Source organism: Notolepis coatsorum, assembly GCF_963971535.1.
Source record: "Notolepis coatsorum genome assembly, chromosome: 19".
Taxonomy (NCBI): Eukaryota; Metazoa; Chordata; class Actinopteri; order Aulopiformes; family Paralepididae; genus Notolepis; species Notolepis coatsorum.
In genome coordinates, this window is record NC_140183.1 from 48,365,888 (window position 1) to 48,374,146 (window position 8,259).

Here is an 8,259-nt window from a genome sequence, read left to right on the forward strand (position 1 = left end):
CCAAGCATTTCACTGTAATGTAATAGCTAAATAAAACAACTTGAACTTGACTTGTTACATTTGCACTCTGGTTGTATGCCAAATGTATTCTGGTTGTACTGTACTTGTGCTGTAAGATGACAATACATTGGAACCGAATCGACAACGCTAGGGGTTCAGCAGGTGTGTTCTGAATGCCAAATATGACAACATCACCGTTGTGAAGGGCATATGGGCGAGTGGTGATATGCTGGGAAACCCGGTAATAATAAAATGTCACTCGGCTGCATTTAAGCAAAGCCGCTCAGTATAGTCGTCCACTATGTTGAATGCGCGTTATGGTAGCTTGTTACATGCTAGGTAGCTAGCCGGCTAATGCTGGTTGACTTGTCATTCTCATCCGACTCGAAGGAGACGCGTCGCGTGCTGTTGTTCGCCCCCATGTCAGACCGCACCGATATCCGAAAGCGACGACTCTACATGCAATTATTTTCATCCACTCATGTGTTTTTGTAAGTTTGTCTACGTTGTCAAGCCGGCTGCCGGTGGCAGGAGTTTGTAGGTCTGCGCGCAGTGGTCTGTCCACTTCCCTAGATGGGCGGCATCTTCTAGAAAACGAGTGTTCATTGGAGGAGCTTAGAGCGCATCTGTACAACGATGATGTTCATTGGTTATGGTCTGATTATTATGTGGCGCAAATGGGAGGAATCAAGGGGGGAGTCAGAGTTCGGTTTGTGCCAGTGAGCGAATCAGCAGATTGCAGAATGATTTTTTTGTTTTGTTTTGTAATTACTAGTACTCGCCAGACTGGCGAGTGCTCTTCATGAATTACTCGCCAAACGTAAAAAATACTCGCAATTGGCGAGTAAAGTGGCCTAATTTCCTCCCCTGATCCAGTGGGAACGTGAGGAAGTTAAACTTGTGTAGACTTAAACGCATATGCAATTAATATCAAGTTAGTGGTGGGGACAATATTAGGGAATTCAGAAAGGTGTCAGGAACATATTCCCATCAGCTCCCCTACCATGGATTACGCCCATGGTTGTGAAGCGGTATCTCAGCCAGATACCTACATGCCAGTGATTCTCACTCATTTAGCCACTTAAGACAACAAAAAACGTTCTCTTTTCTTTACCTTCAGCGTCATTGAAAAGGGGATTGCACACAATGTTAAGTGTTTCAGACCTCTAGCTCTAATGGCATACTGTTATCCAGTTCAAAAGTGTTTCTGTGCTGCAAAATTCAGCGTTTTACAAGACACCCTACTAGTGGATCAGTGTGCTAATGAACATACCATGTGACTCCTGTCTCGCGCAATGCCATTACATTTTCCTCTTTCACTTCACTGTAACTAAAGATTTAACTAGGGGAGGTTGGATGCTCTGGTGCCTACTCATCATTATATATATATATATATATATATATATATATATATATATATATATATATATATATATATATATATATATATATATATATATATATATATATATATATATATATATATATATATATATATATATATATATATATATATATATGGGATGGGGGATGATGATATCTGCCACAATATATATATATATATTAGGGATGCACCGATATGAAAATTTGCCACCGATACCGATACCGATTGTTCAACTAACACAATCGGCCGATACCGATACCGATACCGATATTTGTGGCACAATTTTTTTTTAAATATAAAAAAAAAAAAACATTTGTAATATATATTTTTTTGCAATATATATATATATTTTTTTATGAAACTACTGTATATTTGTCTTACAAATTGTGCTCACCGATATGAACATAGGCCTCTTTACTTACTTAAAAAAAATTAAACATCAAGAAATAGCACTATCTCTCTCCCAGTATGTTCCGCAGGGCTGCAGCTACAGTAGATACTAGTTCTCCCAGCATGGTCTACCTGCTGGGCTGCAGCGAGATACTATTGTCTCAACCAATGACATTTTGATTGACAGTCGATTCTGCCAATTACGTCACACACCGCTTGCACCCGCCTCTGCTGTTACCACCAATCGGCAAGCGTGTTGCATTTTTTACTCCTGCTTTTGTCCGCCATTGATTTTGACGAGAGGTTTTCTAGAACAACAACACGGCGCGGCCGACGTTTAGCTTTTAGCTCCGCAGGATGACTTAAATGAGGCATAATGATTTTACTGCAACTAATGTTATAATAAAACAAAGCCTTTCTATACATGTGTCTGATTGAAAACGTTATTAACAGATTGCAGAATGGGTAAAACTCAGGGCTCTGTGAGCAACGGAAGGAACTGAGCTAGTATGAACGCTTGCTACGTTCGGGTAAATAATATGCTGATGTTATGAACGTGTAACACTAACTATATAATGTTAATGCCACAAAACGAATGCCTTGTTAATCATAAGTAGTAACTTTGATGCAGTAGCTTGTGTGTGTGTGTGTGTGTGGGCCGGGGGCGGCGTTGTGCAGGTAGGTCGCGAGTGAACTTTTTTTGTCTTGACGCTACACAAATTGATGGATATTTATCGGCTACTGCCATCGGCACATTCGAGCTTATCGGCCGATAGGCCGATTGCAGTCAACAAGGCACTTATCGGCCGATACCGATACCCGACCGATACATCGGTGCACCCCTAATATATATATATATATATATATATATATATATATATATATATATATATATATATTGTGGCAGATATCATCCCCCATCCCATGGCTACGTGGAGGAAGGGAGATACTACTGCCACGGGCGGAGGAGAGGTAATTAAGGAGTTGATTAGGACTGATCTATTGCCCATCGGACTTGTACTGCAGATCAATAAATATCATTTGTTTATTGAAATTGTGCTTCTGTGGTCATTGGAATTGTTTGTTTTGGTCCGTGTCGAGCCTGAACACCACAAGGCTTGTCACAATATATTATACTTTTATTAATCCCCTTGGGGAAAGTCGTCCTCTGCATTTGACCCATCCTAACTATTTTAGGAGCAGTGGGCAGCCACACAGTGCAGTGCCCAGGGATCAGCTCCAGATGTAATGCCAGTACCCTAGTCAAGGGCAATGACAGGAGTACCTAGCAGTCTTTTTTATGGTGTGGAAGGAATCCAGAGTACCCGGAAGAAACCCATGCAAACACAGGGATAACATGCAAACTCCACACAGAGAGAAAAAAAATATATAAAATATATATTTATATGCCATAATTCTGGCAGATGTTCAGCTGGTTTCTCCTCAAGTCTCGTCTGTGTTGGAGATGACATGTGGGCCTTTAGTACTCACTTATTTTCCCAATAAAGGCTAATTAGGGCACGGAATATAAATGCACCCCCCCCCCCCCCCCCCCCCCCCACACCGAACTAAACAACTCACAAATGGATAGTTGTTAAGACCGAAACCTGCAAAATTTGATTAGGAGGTTAATTGATTGATCATTGATTTTAGTGGCAGAAAATAATGACAGGAAGGGAGTGGCTTTTCCATATGACACGTCAAAAGTCATTTTCCATCACATGGCTACCAAATGAAGGAGGCAAATTCAGGAATATGCATCAAGAGCACAGATCAGTTCATTCTCACATTTGACCTTCACCCTTGACCTTGGGGCTAAACCAGTGTGCAAATGTCTTAGATTGCTCCCTTTCGAGATATGACTTGCGCGTGTGATTCTGGACACGGTACCGTGTGTAATCATTGATACAAGGGTTCAAACAATTCAACAGATGGGTTCTGCTCACAAACGCACGTCACTATACAGAGTACATGACCGCTGTGATGTAGGAAGTGTACGGGGCATGAACGCAAAGGTCACTTTGTCGCCAGCCATCCCTCTTGTTTCGGCGACATATGGGGGACAAGTGGGGTCAATGCGCGCGGCACATGTTAGTGCGTTGCCCCCCCCTCTCGTTTGTGTAGTGCTCGGTCGGATCACCGGCTTTGGCTTGGAGATGAAGAGCTGGGAGATGCCTCAGTGTGCCAGCACCAACAGATGCCTCACGCTCCTAATCTGGAGGGGCCCCCCCTACTCCCCCCCACACCCCCCTTGAAATCCACAGTTTCTGTGTGCCGTTGTTCCCCATGCTTGGCTTGCATATGCTTTGCCTCTTTGGACCATGTATTCATTTTGCATATTTGGCAGGTTTTTCTTTATCTGCCAGCGTTGGAGTGGTACAGCCTGGATTTGGTCTCTTGAGAGCTGGAAGGATCAGGGCCAGACGCATAAGCGAATTAAGCGCCTGCTTAGGGATACCGTGGCCACCAGAGGGCCCCCAAGAACGCCTGAAATGTCCCACAAGAGAGCTTGACAGACATGTTTTCTTTTTGGTCCCTTCACTTTTAAGGATTACGGTCATTTGAAGTATTATTACATCTGCCTCCATTAGAGTCATTACGGTAACCTTGGATGTGCGACACCTGGAGTACTTCAGTTGAAAATAGTTCCTACGTGAAACAGGTCACAACAAGGTCTACTCTCTGTATTATGCTGAGTAACAGGGTCATGATTTCTGGAAAGAGACACTACTTTTGAGTTTTTCAAAAGCATTATTTTGGTGCTTTGAGTGCCACAAGCTGAGTGCCATTCAGCTCCATTGTATTGAAGTGACGCCAGACATCTCTATTGCAGATCTATCCAAAACTAGGCGAATCACACCAAAACTATCTGGATGGATAGCACTCTGGGTAAGAGGGAAAATGTGTTTTCTTTAAAAAAAAAATGGTGGGGGTTGAACTAACCTTCTAAAGCTTGTGCAGCTTATTGATTCCCTTTTCTCTTGTCTTGTGGTGGAACTTGAAGCCGGCAATCGGTATGTATGATTACATGGCGCTATATGCATAACTGTTAGGCTGTCTTCAAGGTCAGATTATCAGATTGTCAACTGAAATGTCAAATAATTATTGGCCCTCCTTGGTTCCAGCAATTGGTCTATCCCCCGCTAAGGAAGTTCAGAGTATCGGGGAAGATACTCCACTCGTTCTATTCCGGGGCTGTAGAGAGCATTCTGACTGGAAACATCACTGCCTGGTTTGGAAACAGCATGGCACAGGACAGGAAGGCACTTCAGAGGGTGGTGCGCTCAGCAGAGCGTACTACGGGTATTGCACTACCACCCCTGCAGGACTTATACAACAGGAGGTGCAAATCCAGAGCCTGCAGAATAATAAAAGACCCCCACCACCCCAACAACAGCCTGTTCAAGCTGCTGCGGTCAGGCAAGCGCCTACGGTCACACACTGCAAGAACAGAGAGACTCCGGCTCAGCTTTTTCCCCCAGGCCATCAGAACACTGAACACTCACAAGTACACATGAGCACACACACACACACACACACACACACACACACACACACACACACACACACACACACACACACACACACACACACACACACACACTCATGCGGCAACCGCTAAAACAATCACTTTAAACAAAATGTCACATTAAAAAATAGAAAGTCACTTTAAAAGAAGGAGGTACTGTGTAGTATAGTTTAGATATTTAGTAGTTAAAATTGTATATTGTTCTCAGGAACTTAGCATGTATTTTTTTTTACCATGCATATCTTGTGTCTTACCTATTTTATTCGATTCTATTTAATTCTTTTCTGATATGCCTATTTTTATTATTGTATTTTGCACAATCAATGCGGGCATGACCACCCGCATTTCACTGTATGCCCTGGTATGTAGGCCTATGTGACAAATAAAATTCTTGATTCTTGATTCTCCCCCTCGACCGCACAGAAACACACAGAGAGTGGAGCAGTGGAAAACACACAGAATCAAAGTAGCAAGATATCACAATAAAAGTGCCATATTAATGACATAAGGTTGTTACACCTGAAAATATCCACCCAGTTTTGGTCCCCTCACTATAAAAGTCGATCCGGCGCTGCTGGTAATCATACAAACATGCAATATTATGTTAACGGACTGGCTAGTTAATACTAATTTTTTTTCATTAGACAAAAATCAATACAATTATACAGCTTTACAGAGACAATAGGATACAAGCAAAACAAGGCACACAATAGATCTGGAGATGTAGTTGTGTAAATGATCAAGCATAGACGATATGGTATTGGTGGTGCTGAGGTGGTGGGGGACCCTCAAATAAAATTCTGCGTAGGGCCCCATGAAGACTTGGGCCAGGCATGTTGACCAGTCCTGGATGGGGCTCTTTTTTTTGGTTTGTTTATTTTTTCCTTGTGCAATTTATTTGCTTGACCTTAATTCAATCCACATACTGGGAGAGGCAAATCAAGAGCACCCAGAGGAGATCAAACATTGACCCTGGACTGGCAGAGACGGGTGCTGTGATGGGAAATTAATAGGTTAGGTGGTATTGTGGGTTTTGTGTGGAAACCGAGCTCATTTCTCACGCTAGCTGGATGGAGGGATGGTGGAGAATTTATATTTCTTAATCTTTATATTATATAGCAGTGTTGCTGGGTGCAGCTAAATCAAGAGGAGTTGCTATGGAGAGAGAAGCCCTGGCTGTGCTATGCCTACAGCAGAATGCAAGCAGTGGTCAAGCTTACAAAAGCTGGGCGTATGGAGGTAAACACATTTATGAGACCGGTAGGATGGTCCGAAGCGAGATATTAACTTTTCAAATGTAATGCATTTTGAAAGTCTAAAGGTTGCTCTGGGTGTTTTTGAACCTCGATTTACTGAATAGCAATGCAATAGCCACACACAGCTAGCAGCTAGCTGATATTCATTATAGTCCCCATGTACATAATGCCATCAACATAAAATTAGCATTGAACAATCTATCCAATTTTGATAAAATTCGCAATATAGCCTATCCAAATCGCCACAATATTTAATAAAGGTTAAATGTGTGTCAAAATACTATTCTACAGACGTAAGGAAACATCTTTGTTTGGTAGGCTACAGACACCCATATAACAATTGCATCATACTTTTTATACATTATTTAATTTCTCTCAATGAGAATGAATGAAATTAAATAATGACGCAAAAAAATATCATTACTTCTAATATTGTGAATCATACTGCAATTGTAGGGCTGAACAATTTTATATTCAGCCTTACATAATATGTGAACGATGGCGGGATAGGCTTAATCCACTCTGAAATACTCTTTATCTTCTGATTAAATGGTGTACTGTATCATACCTCTTTGGTGTGCTCACATTCTCTGATCCCAGAGTCTACTTCTACTTCAGTTTGAGACCTCTTACTTTCAATGGGTGGAAACATGTATCAGAGCAGCCCGATCTCGCATAAAATATGTAAATAAATTACTATTCGACCACAGGAAAAAGATACATATTGTATGTTATGTTACAGCCATAAGTAATATATCGACACAGTTATGAAAATGTACAATGTGTAGGTATTACAAATAAGTACATATAGGTACTTAACTACATTCAAAACATTTTAACTTAACGTTTTCAGAAAACGTTTTAGCTCCCCTGCTGGGAACGAACCTAGGGCACTCACATGGGAGGCAAGTGCCTTTACCTCAAGACTATACGACACACACTTTTCCAACAGCCTGGTCCAAACCCTAACCTTAACCACACTGTTACTTTAAACTAACCATAACCGTCTAACCCTAACAATAATTGTATATCTTAACCATAACTGTCAAACGTTAAAACAAACCATTATCATAGTGTTGCTGTATTTGTATCAGCATGGGTGGGTGACTTAGTCTAGTGGTGAGAGCACTCACCCAGAACCACAATGATTATTTGTTCAACTCCCTGTCGCAGTGTTTGTTTTGGACTTTTGCTAAAACAAAACATAAATATATTACTTATGGCTGTAACATAATCTATATTATGTACCTTTTTTTCATGTGGATTATAGTAGTATAGTAGTAGTATAATAGTACTTTATTTACGTTTTCTAAAGAAACTGTTGATCAGAGAGACGCTCTTTGGAACTCTGGGACAGTCTCGGTAGCAAGACTATAGAAGAAAATACAAGGCGACTCGCTCATATCCAAAGATTAAAAAGCCTTTATTTAAGTGGCTAATGCATGTTGCAGAGCATAGAAAAGGCACCAACGTATTGCAGCATGTACTGTAAGCCTTCATCAGGGTCCGGTCCATTGGGGTGTTTTAACAACCCCAACCCATGCAAAAGTGTAGTAAATTAAAAGAATAACATTTAGACTCTTCCCACTTGTTAGCTAAACTACAGTTAGTATAGGGGTCTATGGATCACAACTGCGTTGCAAGACACAAACATGACGCTACATTATGGGCAGGTTAGGCAGGTTCAGTCTAAAAAAGAA